Here is a 16504-nt window from a genome sequence, read left to right as displayed (position 1 = left end):
GGCTTTTGGGATGGGCACTTTTGGTGGAGTTCTAAATTAATAGATAATGGATGCTTAAAAAAATGCAATTTATTTTTTATACAACACAAATGTTATGAATTTACTGTAGTTGCTACAATTAATGCTGTAGTCAGAATAGTGGCATGGAAGTCAACTATCAAGGCATTAATAATTGTACAACACTCATTAAAACTGGGGCAGTGACAAGGGTTTTACTTTAATGATTGAGCATTTGTACAATAAACTAGAGCAGTTCCTCTTTTGAGCACATAAGAAGCTACCTCAGTTTAAAAAGCCCTAAAATGTGCCTATCCATATTAATAACCAAATGCAAAATGCTACATAAAACTCCAGTAATTGCTGAGGGTTTGATTTTATTGATTTTTGCTCCCTTAAATTTGCCTGAGACGAATTTGCATAATAATCATAATGACCTAAATTCTTTTTTTTTTCTTCCTTTGTTTTTTGGGTTCACTGAATATACTGTTTTACAGCTTTTACTTTGTTGTTTTCAGCAATCCATCAAGAATTGGTGTATTTATCAGGAAGGCCTGTACAGTCTTCTTGCCTATAAAAAAATGAAAAACATTTGTTTTAATAGTAATACATTAGTTGAAACATCAAACATATTTAAAAACTTTCTGTTACTATACGTTTCACGATATTAGACACACTCTGTGTACTGATCACTACTGATGTTGCTAGAAATACAGTAGCCAAGAATTATCATAGCCGACAGGATTGTTTGAAACGTGCAATGGCTTTAGTGATAATGGAGTTGTTTGCCTATATAATTGCGTATCATTTCTTTCGATCAGTTGGACATCTTTTCGTGTCTAGCGAATGCTTAGTACACGTACTACCATGGAGGAAATTTCATTTGAGTGATTCTCTGCACGCGATGATTGGGCATGTTTTGGCCTATCAAAATCATTTGCATAGTGAGGTGGTTGACAGCCTAGTGTCAGTCGTAGACAGGCCTACACCGATTGTTCAGTAGATAGAAATTTGTTTTGTAAATGATTCTCAAAAAACTGCCAAAAAAATAAAGTAAGAATTTAACACTGTGTAGGCATCAAATACAAAATTAATTTTAATTCGCTACCTGTTAAACTTAGCTGTAAATATAAGTGCTGGTATGTCAGTGTGGCTTTGGTCGGGCAAGTGTGTCTGATGCGGATTGTGAATTGGTGCTAGAGTTCGCAATTCCCTCTGGGAGTGTATATTTTTATTTGGCTTTGCATAGTATAGCCCAAATTAGACCAATCTGGAATAGGCAATCCACAAAACAATGTTTTGGATAGGCAAATTATTATTATTTTTTTTTTAGATTCGTCGTCACCACTCTGCACAGGGGATTTAAAGCCTTTGAAACCCCTAAATTGTTATGCCTCCTGGACCACTAAAGAGATTTTGAGAGATGCCTGACCACACTTACTTTGCTCTCGTTGGTAACTTGCCACCCCTGCCACTGCTTGGAGGTGCAGAATGTCATTGCAGCTGGACCCCCTCCCCAGCATGAAATTGAAATGTATTAAAACAATACAAATATTAAAGATTAGGTTAAAACAGTGTTTATTTGATGAAAATCGGTTAAGTATTAGCAAAGTTATGCACGTAATTCATTGGATATCAGCCATGTAGGTTTTGAGAGAACAGCTTCTGGAGATTCAAAAATCAATAGTTTATTATCAAGATCTGTATATTTAAAATAATTTTAATATATTTTTGATAGTGATTGTTATTTTGCAGAACTGTACTTCAATAGAGTATATCTTTCATAAAATGCAAAAACATTACGTTTCGGGTGCTTGTGGGAAATTGCAACACCTGTGAGGGTTTTAACCAGAGCCTGTCACAAATTATTAATATTATGGAAAATTTCTGCCAAATTTATCCTCTGTTATCTACCCCTTAAATAATTTAAAACGTTAAGAGGTAACCAGAAATTGGACCTCTGCATGTGAAAAGGCGTTCAATATAGTAAATGTAGCTTATGAATAGCAAGTTGTTATATCACTATGATGTGAATATGCGAATGCGTCCTGGTGGCTTATGGTCTGGGAGTAGTGATTTCACATGTACTTCCTGGAGAAGAAGTACAGTATGTTAGGGTTAAAATCTACAGTGCCAACCTTAGCTAATGAACACATCCAGCGTTGGCCTTAATTCTTTCTACATAATGATTATGTTGTATGGGGAGCACTATAATGCTGTTGCTCTTTCTCAAGTTTGTTATATATAGATATAAAATAAGTACAAAGTTTCTTTCTTTTTTTTTTTTTGCAATATACCGCATACAACTACTGGCCAAAAACAGGCGGTTTGTCTGAAGTGGTCTGTAATAAGCAAATGATGCAAAAATAAGATTTTGAGGAGAGTGAATTTTTAGGTGAATAATAGATTCAGGGTTAAGAACGGAAAATGGGGACAAATTCAAGTGGTCTATGGAGACAGTTTTTGGACCTTGAATATATGAGGTTAAATTGGATGAATCTTGGGGTACTACTGTGGTATGTTAGTATAGATCATATGTTGTTTAGTGCTGAATACGGTCATTTTAACCCTAATTGGTTTGAATATCCTCCATTGGGTCAAGGATTCCAGAGTGTGCTACATATTTCTCTACCAAACTGTGCTAATGTCACTCACAGACAATAATATTTATCATTATAATAACAACAGTTTCATAATAAATAGGCGAATAGCACATACATTGCATTGAAATAAAAAAAAAATTAGTGGCAAAACGGGGCGAGCATGTGCCCTCCCCCTTTCCCCGTGTCGTCCCTCTCCCCATCTATCTTAATGCACTATAGTGACGTTCCGCAAACTATGGTCTGCGGCCCAAATTTGGGCCGTGAAACAATTTTGGAGGGCCGAGGAGCCGTCTGGAAATTGAAGACAAAAAATAAAGAGACGTTTTATCATGGAGAAAATACTTTTTAATAAAGCGAATTCAGCGAATGCGTCGCTTGCACACACTGCTATAGTGCCAGATGATGATGCGTGCTTTTTGAGTTATAAGCGGTTTTTGTGTCTATGCCCCTCGGGAGCCTATCTGTATATTTATTCCTGATAGTTCTAGTATGCAACATTATTTTCTATTAATAAATATACTGTAAATATACCTTATTTAAGCATTAAATACCTGTCAAGCAGGGATCCAGAGTTTACTCTGGCTTTCGCACAGATGGGTTCCCATATTGGGAGAGTCATGAGAAGAGAGCTAGCTTGTTTTGTTGCTGGAAGATAAATTTTAGATATACGAAAAGTTTTTGTTTTCTAGATTCTTTGAAATACACTTGAGTGGAATTGAATAGCTTGGTAGTTAAGATGCTTGCCTTCCAATCCCAGGGTCATGGGTTCAATTCCTGTCAGTTGCAGGACTTTTTCTCACGACCAAAACAACTCCACTCCCTAAGCCTCATATTGAGATTTAGTTTGTGTAAAGCATCATGTGTGTATGTTTGTCTTGTGTGTCGTGGACTGTTTTATGTGTACTGTGCCTCTGGGTGAACAGTATTTGTTACTGAAGAGGAAACCCAGTATAAATAACAAATAAATAAATAAAACGTGCATTATGAGACGTCTATTATTGAATACACTTTGAATTCATAGTTTTTCCCTACTTTGCTATGGACAATTAAAAATTATGATGATGAAGAAGATAATGATGATGAAGAGGAAGTTGTGCAAGAATAATTAACAGGCCCTTTTATGTGAAGTGTCAAGCGAGGCCCGTAGCCTAAGTTACGGTTGGGAATTTGGAGACATTATCGTCGTCGTCAAATGTTCAATGCACACAGTCGGACAGTAGATAATTTATGATATCTATTTTGTATAGAAAGTAATCTGAAACCCATAAAACATCAGTTCAGGCATTCATTTATCTGTCTGTGGAAAATATAACATATGAATCATACAAAATAAGAAGAATTAAAATAAAATTTAAAATATGTAAAAAACATCTACACTAAATCAAAATGGAATATTCACTGCCTGTTGGATCCCCGTTTTAGTATTGCAAGGGTTCTGAAGGCTTTACAGTACAGTATAACCAATAAACCGTATTTCTGATAGATTGCTGATTAAAATGTAAAATTTTTATTCAGTACATTCTCAAATGTTATTTTTTTATTTATTTTATTTTATTAATTTCTGCAACACAAATGACAAAAACACAAAACAACTTTGAATGCACCATGGAGTGGCAAAAGAGGTCATAGAACTTCTATCGCCAAGAGGCGTGCCACTCCAAATGTAAATCTCATATATCCCAGTCTAATATGACCACAACATGGAAGTCCTCTCCTTTAAACTTCTAACCTACTAAACTTTGCGTATCTCAATATACATACATATTTCCTTAAATCAAGGAAGTCCACTAGTTAAATTAGTATATATAGTATAGAGAATTTTGTCTGTCAATCTCAGATATCCAAATTTTAGGAAATTACGTTTTATGCATGCACCGACATGAGAACTTTAACCTAATAACTTTGATATGTATATGTTTTATGTTGTTTGTTGAATAGATTTCTTTAATAATAATATTACACTTTAATATATGACCACAACATAAGGAAGTCCACTCTGCAGATGTTTAGCATAATATTGTACAGAGAATTTTGATTGTTTATCAATATTGATATTGATTGTTTATCAATATCATCATGTTAGATCCAAATCACATTTTATGCAAGCACCGACGAGGAAAGATTAAACATAATAATTTTGATGTACATGTTTTATGTTATGTGTTGATTGGTCTTAGTTAATAATATTACAGTCTAATGGCTTAATGTAATAATATTACAGTTTAATGGTTTACAGTAATATTACAGTTTAATGGCCCCGGAACCCTGAACCCCGACCCGGTGCCCTTGGCGACCCCCTAGCCCCAATTATCAGTGCTCGCGCTTCGCTCGCAACCTGACCATTTCCATTCTCGTGGCTACGGCCCTGCTATGACGTGTGTGGCTGAACCGTGTTTGGTTGAATCAGGGTAGAAAGAAAAACAATCAACATTTGTGGGGGGGGGGGTGAAATACAAATGTACGGTATTATTTTTTAAATAAAGTAATATAATTTGTATACAATAAAATGTTATCACTACGAGAACAGATAATGATGTCAAAATATTGTATATACATGGTGGCTTCATGATCAAAAGATCTTGCCAAGATTTGGTATGTTGGTCCCTGGCGCGGCTGGGCCGCTGGGCCGCGGTTTGGTGCCTGGAATCGTAAATAGGCTGTGAAGTAAAAAGTTTGCGGAATGCTGCACTATGGCATTGCTGAAGAATAGCCATAATGACCCGATCCATATCGACCAAGATTCGAGAGATAGAGAATAGGCTCTAGCTATGCTAACTAAACCTGAGCCTACTGTAGGCTCCCAGGTCTAGGCCTATCTCTCATCGACATCACAGGCTAGGCTAGGCCTGTGTAGGGATAGCTGATATGATTAAGGCCGAGCTTATATCATTGCTTGTGCCCAAGTGTATCTTTTTTTTTTTCCTCATGGATTTCACATTACTGATGTTTCAAGCCATAAGACTACAGTAATATCCAGTACTTAATGCAATGGGTACTCCGAAGTGGTACGGGAACATGCTGCTCACTCATTTTGTTGACTACGTGAAGCACTGCGCGGTGATGTAATGAAGCTGCGAAACATAGACTGGTTCTTTTACAGCCTACTGCAATCATCTTTAAACCTAAGCACTGCGGTACAGAATAGATGGGATTAAGTGGTTTTTGGCTGTTTTTTCGTTGTTATCCAATATCCAGCATGAAAAGTAGCAGAATGTTGTCGTGACAACCCATTGTATGAGATATGAGCACATTCCTGCCAGCAGTTTCATAGGAGATAGGTGAAGTTACGCGGAGGCGATTAGTAGAATTAATATATAGATGATAATAATAAAAATAATAATAATATTATATTTATATAGCACATATTTCACATTGGCCCTATGCGCTTTACACAGAAATAATAAAGGCCAACCGAGACAATAATAGTAATAGGTTGATTTATAAGGTGCAAATACACAAGGCAAAGGAAAATCAGAAAACTTGGTATATTCAGAGAATAGGGAAAATAAAATAGAACAGACTATCCTAAAATTAACCGAAAAAAAGGGAAAACCACATAAACAGACTAGTGCAAGGAACCACAACCATTGCACTGTTTTCTAGGCAATTTGAAACCACTGGTGGTCAGTATTTCCATTAGGTGCTGTAATTGTTTTGGCATCTAACTAGCCTACCAAAAAACAGAGGTGAGAAACAAGACAGTTCATAGGAGAAAACATGGGATCACAAGGATGCAAAAAGGTTGAGTTTTAAGCTGCTTTTAAAAGTAGCCAAGGAATTCGCAGACTCGGGAATATAAACTGGGTGATCATTCCACAGTTTAGAGCGGCAACACAAAAAGACCTTACCCCAAAAAGTTTAAAACGGCATTTGGGTGTGAAAAGTGTTTTAAGTAGTTTGGCGTGTTCTTTTACATGCTGTAAGTTGCCCAGTGGTGAAGTGTCTTGTATACAAGGAAAAAATCTTGAATGCAATTCTGTAGTGTGGGTGTGATATGCTGTGATCTAGGAATGAGTTTAACAAGACTCATAAACAAGATTCATAATCCTTACTTGGTAATGATACTCAGGCACCATTTTAGCTTTTATCGATTATGTATGAAAGGCATTCTTGCATTATGTACCACACGAGTCAGCTGCCTTCCATCTTGTAAATGACCTTTACTAAAAAAACAACATAGTACAACTCAGTATAATAATACAGTATTACAATGGCATTGTTATTATTACCACTGATCGCAGCCCTCATCTTAATTTTAAAGGTTACTCATCAACATTATGTTATGATTCAAAATTTAAAAAATGGGTGTTCTTGACTTTGACCAACAAAAAATGTTTAAAACAATTTTTTGATAAGCTTTGAATTCATAAAGTTATCTTGGAGACTAGGGCAGTGGCGGACCTTCAAGGCAAGCAAGGTACAGTATGCAGTGCATACCCTGGCTAAAACAAATAAAAATATATTAGTACAGTTTCTCCGCTTTATTTAACATTTTCTAATAGTCAGGATCTTATACACCCTAATTTTTCAAGTGGAATGCTATTCATTGAAATACCAAAGTTTTCAATGTTTGGCCTACTTTGGTACCTAGGATAAGTCACAGTTGGGCCTATCGCATTGTACTTAGAATTTCCGCATGGCTGGTCTTTGATATCAGCCAATCACGTATTCAGTGAGTCAATGGAAGTCAGAGCATACCCTACAACGCTTAAATTTGCTATTATGACAACCGTGTGGTGGCGTCAGAATAACCAATTTAACACTGGAATGGAAGCAGTGCTTCCAATCTGCGCATGCTCTTCTCACAAATCGGGACCTCCACTGCCGATCGGGTATTCTATCTACAAGCCTAATCTGAATCGATTAAATTTTAAATATATTTACATACATATGACAGGTATAGAAGAAACTTTGAATTATTATTATTTGAATTGAAATTTGTTAAAGTACAGGAATAAGAATTCTTTTGAAGAGAAGACAACCATGCCAGTATTAAAAATAACATGCATTGTATTTTGACTATAAAACGCAATCTGATTTTGTATAGTAGTAGGCTTCCGAACTTTTCCTATCACTAACAGGCCCTAGCATCAGTGGCGGGTCTTAAAATGGAAGGGAGCTGATGGTGTCAGGAAGGTGATTATGAGGGGATAACTCGCAAAATAAGGTGATATGAGGTGATTTTTAATTACTTGAGCATAATTTGTGGGCGGGGCGCAACTGGGGGATGGGCGAGTATTTTTTTTAAGGGTAGGGGGAGGACGTGCAGCCCCTTGTACATCCTAGATATGCCAATATCTAGCATACTATGCAATTTACCCTACGGTCCACCACTAGACTAGCGGGGCTTGAAATTAATTTTTTTTTCTTGGTAGCACTGCCAAAATTTTCTAGCACCCCCCCAAAAAAATTTGGTAGCACAAGTAATTTTTTTAGTAGCACATATTTCCCCATCCTTTTTGCATCCCCTAAGATAATAAGCGCTGCGCAATATTTTATTCTTTATATTTCCTAACAAACCCCCTCCCACCCACACCTACACTGTCCCCATGGATTATTATGCAAGAAAGAAGACATGAAAGAAAGAGAAGAGATTTTTAAAAATTGAAAAAAAAGAAAAACAAGAAAAGTAATAAATAAGAAATAACAAAAGGAAGGAAAGAAAAAAAAGAAAGAAGTAAAATGGTGGAAAGAAAATGACAATGAAAAAACTAAAAAGGTAAGTATCAAAAATGAAATAAGAAAAAGAATGAAACAATATTAAAATGAAAATAGATATTAAAGGGATAGTAAAGAAAAAAGGTGCAAGGTAATACAATTCAACCTTACTGGAAGGAAAGGGAAAGTATTTCATGGAAAGTTTCAATTGTTAGGAATATTTCTGTTAATTATTAACAGATATACACAATATAAAAAAGAAAAACATGAGCAGTAATAATGTGCTAGCTAAACTGTCTAGTCAATGGACTGCGAAAATCTGCAGTTACTTAAAGTGGATTGATATATTGATTATAAAATTATTAATTATTATTACTGAAACATTAATTATATTTTCTGTACACTTTCTTTAAATTTTTCAGTATTTTTCTTCATTTGTGCAGGAAATTTCGAGAAATAGGTCCGCAGAATCGCATTAACACTGCGAATGCCTATACATTGGTTACAATAGCCACCAGCCGACTTTATTGCAACATTTGCGCAAAAATTGGCAAACTTATTTTTAATATGCGTGGATGGAATTTTTTCTTTATGAGACAACTCTAAATCAATTTACACATAATAATTTCAACCTAAACAAAGTTCCAGAGTTTTCACCAACATTTCGGGAGTGCTGAGATTCCAGCTCCCCACTTGTCCAGGCCATTTAGGCTTCGTTTTAAGCCCGAAAAATTGGCATCACACAGTCGGCCGGCGACACTTCTTATTTAGGTTATAATGTAGCTTGGAACATTAGGCCTGGGCCTGTACAACTTCAGCAAATTATCTTATACCTACATATATAACGATCTATAGTTTCATTTTCTTGTTCAATGGTTGTTTTTATTGAGAATTATTTAAAAAAAAAAAAAAAAAAAACTGATACGCCTTCCAACTTCGAAACTTCTGTATTAATCGCCAGAGAACATCGTCACACTTCTAGAGCTTACAAAGGTTTCGCGGAGTAACATTATCCCAAACATTGCAAGTTGCCCCGAATGATGTAATATCCCAGCATTCTGATTGGTTTGCAATGGACTCAACATACCTTACTCGCCAGCCGGTGTAGTCAGGCGCACACATGGTTTGGGATGTTACTCCGCAAAATATAGTTTCGTAATTGAAAGGCCTGCTACCAGTTAGTTCGATGTTGTTTTGTTGTTACGTTTTTTGTTGTTGTTGTCAAAACAAGAAACATTCCTTGTAGAATTATATATTTTTTATATATCTTATAGATTAAATTAACCAATTAATTCAATTGTTGCACTTTAATAATTCCACGTTTAAAATTGAATCTTTAAATGTTCATTTATATACAATTCAATTTTTATATTATTTCAAAACACGATTAAACAATCATTTTGCTTACTTTCTGCTGATACTTTGTTAAGAACGAAATAAATTGTTTGATAGAGGCCCATTACTAGTTGCCTACTGCTTAACGTCTACTACATTCATTGAGAAACGTTCCCAATTCCAGGCTCCTCCTGGTAGACACAGAGTTTGCCAGACACAAAGTATTTGACTCTTTGTACGCTGCCGATACGAACAAATGTAGGTCAGAAGCCGACTGGCTCGCTCAGTAAATAAATGGTAGTAAAGGAGTTGCTTTCTATATTATTTCATTTAATGGTTTCAAAATTTGCTGTGAGACCTATTTGTTTTTTTTTTTTTGTAAATTTCAAGATATTGCTCATTGAGATGCATGTTGTTAAACTATAGCAGCTCCGCGAATTCTGGCTGAGGTTATCATCAAAGAGTATTTTATACCCTTTGTTATCATCAGCCATGTGACTGAAGAAGTGTAATCTTATTTCATAATGTATGAGGTTTAGGTAATTTGTTTGGTATTCAATAAAAGATGTCTGCCTTAATACCGGTAGTACTTTGAATATAATCATCCAGATGATACCTAATTGTATTTATTTACGATCTATTTAGAGTTAAATTTTGATTATTGCTTGATCTGGGCCGTTTACATCGTATGAGTCAATACTGTATACGATCGTTTGAAATTTCGGTACATAGTCTATTTTATGAACAAATACGTTGAGGAAACGTTCACAATTACGAGGAGGTACAGGTAAGAGTAGCACTTGAATAAAATAGTAAAAAATCGTGCAATCCGATGTTTTTATACCAGTCTCCTTCGCTTTGACAGTGATCGCTTATTTACCAAGAATAAGATGAGCGCACATCGACACGGTTTTAAAGTACGACGTCACACTTCAACAGTCTAGGTCATGCTGATTGGTTGATAAAGTACATGTATTAAATGAATGATAACATGTTTTGCGTACAGCCTGACTGAAAATAATGGGCTGTACAAGTTGTAAATAATTGGGATTTGGAGGGAAAACACCTTCCTGCCGCTTACAAAATCTACTCGCGCTATCAAATTACCTTGTCACACTGAGTGCGACAAAGTTGAATTCCTTGTCGCACCTTAAAAAATTAGGTCGCATCCTTAATTTCAAGCCCTGTCAATACATTTTTCCTGATCAAGAGAAAGGTGGTATTTAAAAGCAAAAACTATAGAAACTGTTTTCTTCTCTTTAGCTTGAGCCTACTGTACACACTAACACCCACTTCTGAATATCGGTAAAACAGTGGGGCAATTTATGGAGCAAAGAATCAATGCTAGAAAGATTTCAGGGACTAAAAGGAAGATATAGCTGAAGATCATCAGCATTGAAGTGATATAGCTTCCCATAATATTGCCTAGTGGGCTAATGTACAAACTACAGTACATAAGCAAGGGTCAATGACTTAGCCTCTTGGGGTACACCAGCATTAAGTAAAGGATGTGACGTGCAGAGAATTCACCAGATGGAAACCCTACTCTTTACAACTCAGAAAAAATTTAATCCAGATGCTGTCTCAACATGATGAAGCAGGACGTTGTGATCAACCGTATCACATGCTGCTGAAAGATCATACAGAACAAGCATAAACCTTGGCAATATATTCAGTGAAAAGAGAAATATTAGTGTGGACTATAATAGAGCTGTTTCAGTACTTTGATTACTCCTATAGGCTCATCAGTTCAGTGAAGATTGAGAGAATAGTTGGTTGATGTTGTATTGATGTGTTGTTGTTATTTTTATAGATGAAAGGTGATGGGCCATAAAAAAACAAGGTGTTTTCTAGCCAAAGATGGTTGGCGGGCTGCACACATAGGCTTTTTAGTGTGTTTTTGCAGGCAGCAAAAAAATCACTGTCGGGCCACATGCAGCCCGCGGGCCACACTTAGCCTAACTGTAATCTAAAAAATGTAAATCTGAGCTAATTACTAGCGATGATGCGGATTGTCATTCACATAATTTCAGTACTGGGACAATAATTACTGCCAGTCATCTTTCAATACCAGACAAAAAATATTGTTAATAGGTAATTTCATAAATATTCCTCACAAATACTGTTTATATGACAACATTATATCTTGCATATCATTTATTTCTTGGAAACTCACCTTCAAATAATTGATCGTCATCTTCTCTTTGATCATTACACTGTAAAAAAGAGAAATTGTTATGATGCTGAGAATTCTTTTATTTTTGTACTATTTCATTTGAAAAAAATAAACTAAAACAATAACAATATAATAATAACAATATAATATATAATAATAATAATAATAATAATAATAATAATAATAATATAGTAACTAGAACAATAATACATGCAACAATAAAATAAACAAACAATACACATAATATTGAAAATTATAATTATAACAATAAAAATATTTACTATAGCACACTCCGGGAGTGTATACAGTATTTCCGCCCACATCATAATTCCCCATGTATAAAATTCCCATGCATCTTTCCCATTTGATAAAAAAAATAATGAAAACATAATCCACCAGGATTCAAACTCGGGACCTGCCGCTTACAAAGCAAACATCATTACCAACTAAACAATTAATACAGCCCGGTAGCTACTGTATCATGGAGGTAGCTATACACAAAACAAAGGAATTTTTCAGTACAAAAGTCTGAAAATGCCGAAATTGTAATACATTATCTCTATGTACAGCAAGCAAATACAGCCTTCCAAAAGGTTACTGTGAACTTAAAAGAATATATTAATTTCACAAAAAGTTAAACAGTATACTGTACACTGTATAGTAATTATGTCAACATTGTAGCAACTGAAACATCACTACTGGTTTCTTGTATAGAGTAGGTATGTGTAATGAAATTGTATTAATTGTCATTTATTAATCGATGTTAATTAAGCCTGTATATGTGAGAACCAATATAATTGAACTGTGAAAACCAATATGTATGTATGCAAATTGTTGTTTTCCTGTATAGTTTTCACTGAGCCGATAGAAAAATAAAACCGAAGCTCCCGTCAAAGCCTTGGCCTTTGTGTTTATTATGCATGTCTAAATCTTATTAGGTAGACCAACACAGAACACTTCATTGAAAAATTCCTTGCTGCGTTTACAGTATATGAGGTGATGTGAATCAACACAGTGATTATGACCGAGTTTTAATTATTGCAAGTATTTCATCTATTTGTTTAGTTCGCAGAAGAGCGTTAATAGTCAATCAATGCTGGGTGCCTTTTTAAGATATCTGCAAGAAATGTGGGTTTTTAAGATATCTGCAAGAAATGTGGGTGACAGTAATTGACATGTCGACAAGGAATAAAATTTTACAACAATTAGCGTTAGCAAAGCTGGTATACAATTCTAGTAATTTAGAAAACCCTGAATTTGTCTTAAAACAAGTTGACAAAATTGTCTATGACTTTTTGTGGGATAAAAAAACGGAAAAAATAAAAAGATGAACTCTCATAAACAAATATGAACACGGTGGTATAAAAGCACCCGACATCAGGTCTCAAGTGCAATCTTTCAACATATCATGGGCTAGACGTCTTTTCAATGATGAAACATCTACTGTATAGTGGAAATGTTTGCCATCTATGTATTTTAACAAAATTGATTTGTCGAAAGAAAATGTATAGAACCGAAATGTCAATTAAAATGGGAATTATATTTTAATACTACAGTTGATTGGATGTTAACCTAGAAAAGAAAAGTAAAAATTATTAGAGAAAACAAACTCAAACAAGTAAATTTTAAATTATTACATAGAATTATTCCCACTAAGGAAAAGATTATGTATATGGAAAATTATAAACTCAAACACATGCTTACAATGCAACCGTGTTGAGGATGATGCACATTTATTTTATGAATGTGCAGAAGCCAGTAATCTATGGCGTTACATTAACAAACTTACCTCAAAGAATTACAATATTGAGGCAAACTTTAAAAACATAGTACTTGGTACTTGGAATACGTATGTAGACAATTTGTTTTCATTAGGTTTATTTTGCATATATAAAGCAAATGTGTTAAAACAAATTAATATATGGAAATTTATCTCAGTCTATCAACTGTTTATTGTTGAAAAAAGTATAAGAAATTACAAATAGGCCTATACGAAAATAATATATGTAAAAATGTACTTGACCAACCTCAATATGTACAGTGTAATGCTTTTTTTTTAATCGGTTAACTTTACACATGGATTTACAGTGATTTGTTTTTTTAATTAATTTTTACTTTATTTTAAATGTCTTTTTAACATATTGGACGATCTACATGGGTGCTAGTTATTACTTTTAGATCCTATGAATAGCGCATAGAAAAGCTAATTTGAATGATCGATCGATTAATTGATTAATTGATTGATTGGTCGATCGATAAACGCTGCATTTACATTGTACTGTATATATTACAATTTTATCACACTTGTTTTCTGCAAAGTATAATAATTTTACCCATTATGAGAAACTGATATGCAGTACCTGTTTATGCCAGATATGAATTGTGAATAAAAGTGGGACGACCCCACAAAAGATTTAAAAAAAAAAAGTATGCGAAGCCCCGCCCACAAAGTCAAGAAAACCTTAGACAATGGCGGCTAGACTTACCGAGTTGGCGAACATTTTCTTTGCTATTAACCTTCTTTAAGAAAGAGAATTCAGGGTAGGCAGTATGAAAATCAATAATATATTTATAGTGCTAATCTATTTCATGGAACAGGCGGGGAAATTTTTGTAAAAGCCTCTGTATTTCGCTCCCAAAGGAAGAGGGAAAAGCCGCATTCAGTCAACCTTGTTGTCGGCAAAGGCCAAGTCACCAATGCGCACTGCTCGTGTAAATCTGGGTATCTATAACCAAGCAGAGACACCTAGGCCTAGGCTCACGTATGTTTCGCGTTGACAACCAGCTGTCTAAGGAAATTAAAATGTCAGAGAAAAAGTTTTGTTTAAAATATACACACAAACTTGTTGAAAGTACTTTATATTGTAGGCGAGACTTTTTTTATTCCTTGTTTCGCATACTTATTTTATGAAAGATCATCGGAGGAGGGCGGAATAAAAATAAAAATAAAATTTTTTTTTTTTTATTTAGCAAGGATTTTTTCCAAAAAACATCCTAACGGTGGAGAAATAAAAATAAAATTTTATTGGTGAATGTAATATAATTAGGAAGAAATATACATGTCTTTGGATATTTCAAGGCAGCGGAGGGCGTAATAGAAATAAAGAAAAACCTTTATTTTTTTTCTGAAATTTCCACTTTTTCGTGGCGGCAGGTGCACTAAATGGCCGAAAATAAAATTGTATTTTTATTCAAAATCATCAACATTTGCAGTCGGCAGGTTCGCTAATCAAGGTATAAAAAAAGTCTCGCCGTACATACATTAGAAACATTGCGATTTGCAACAATTATGTTTGGTGTGGAGCTGCCTATCCATGATGGAGTTGAGGTACATTGTTGAAATTTGTAACACGTACACATAATTATAGTTATACTCCTGTTGTGTAAGTTTTAATACCTTGTGTAACTGGCCATATGGTCAACGATCAACCCAAAAAGAGATGATTTTTATATTGCTTTGTTGGGGTGTACCCATACCTCCACTGTTTAGTTTTAGACTGTACTTGCTTAAGGTTATACAGCTGTACCTAGAAATAATGTATTTGCAATTTAGGCATCCTTAGATTTATGTGACTCCTGGGTTCACGGGGAATGTTAAGAAGTCATTTTGTGATTATCATGATTTGTATATACTGTAGCTACCAAACCATGATGAGTTGAGTACATTGAGCTGAAAATTGTCAGTATACATTACTGTAACCCTTTCAAATGAGCTTCTTTTCGAAATAGGCTTCATTTTGAGGCTACCTATATATAAGTAATGTTATTGATCATTGAATAATGTTGACATACCTGTATAGTTAAACAATTTCTTCAGCAATTCTGTGTCCACTGTTTTGGGAGGACGGCACCAGGGCGTTTTTAAAGACAGAAGGATCTTTCAGTCTCATTGGGAACCATTATGGTCATGGTCGAGATGTTCATATACCATAATGATACAACCTCATCATAAACCAGCAAAGCCTCAACTCAATTTGCTTTTTATCTGGTGAAATAGAAATAATAATAATAATAATAATAATAATAATAATAATAATAATAATAATAATAATAATAATAATAATAAAAACTTGTAAAGCGCCGGTAAAACTTGTAAAACTCTCATGGCGCCCTCCACAAGAAGTCAAAAATATGAGAGACAAAAATGATGTACAATGATATAAGCAGCTTTAAGATTACTGTCATATGATGCAGTTTTTATACACGGTTTCTTTAATTTATTTACAATTTTCAAAAAAATCTCACATCTTTGTCAATTGTAACTGTTGACAATCTGTACATATTGTTTTTACTCAGCCAGTTATTGGTTTTAAATGACATTTTATTTATTTCAAATATTTGAAATTTGACATAAACTTAATGTAGATATGAAATACCAAAACAATTTGTTTGGGCTTCATTTTCACAGCTTTCTCTTAACCCTGGTGCACAAATACAGTTACCTGTCTTGTCATCGCATATGTTACCATTAAAACAAATATTACAAAATACTTGCACCCCAGCGGCAAAGGTGGACATTCTGAATGAAATAAATATCTCATAATCTTTTAACCTATTAATATACGGCAATGCATTTAGGTTTAACAAATCTAACACTGACTATTATTAAAGAAGCATGGGCTAAGAGTCTACATGGTGTTCACACAAAATGTGTTATGATTACTTACACTGTACAAGGATGCTATTGCTTGTTCAGTGGCGGATCCAGAAATTCGAAATGGGGGGGGGGGCCAGG

The 16504-nt window shown here is 34.6% G+C and overlaps 1 long non-coding RNA gene across 1 annotated transcript; it reads right to left on the bottom strand.

The window, feature by feature from the left end:
- Window positions 1-468: 468 nt before the first annotated feature.
- Window positions 469-15882, bottom strand: LOC117103736. Its single transcript, XR_004444645.1, has 4 exons — window positions 15562-15882; window positions 11770-11809; window positions 6653-6763; window positions 469-568 (listed from the first exon to the last, which is right to left on the bottom strand). It is a non-coding gene; the product is annotated as an uncharacterized LOC117103736 (long non-coding RNA).
- Between the last annotated feature and the right edge of the window lie 622 nt (window positions 15883-16504).

Source organism: Anneissia japonica, unplaced genomic scaffold (genome assembly GCF_011630105.1).
Source record: "Anneissia japonica isolate Jap-2015-1 unplaced genomic scaffold, ASM1163010v1 scaffold1065_len1792383_cov172, whole genome shotgun sequence".
In the NCBI taxonomy this organism is placed as follows: Eukaryota; Metazoa; Echinodermata; class Crinoidea; order Comatulida; family Comatulidae; genus Anneissia; species Anneissia japonica.
The sequence above is the reverse complement of the archived record's forward strand: the minus strand, read 5'-3'. Positions and strand labels throughout refer to the sequence as shown.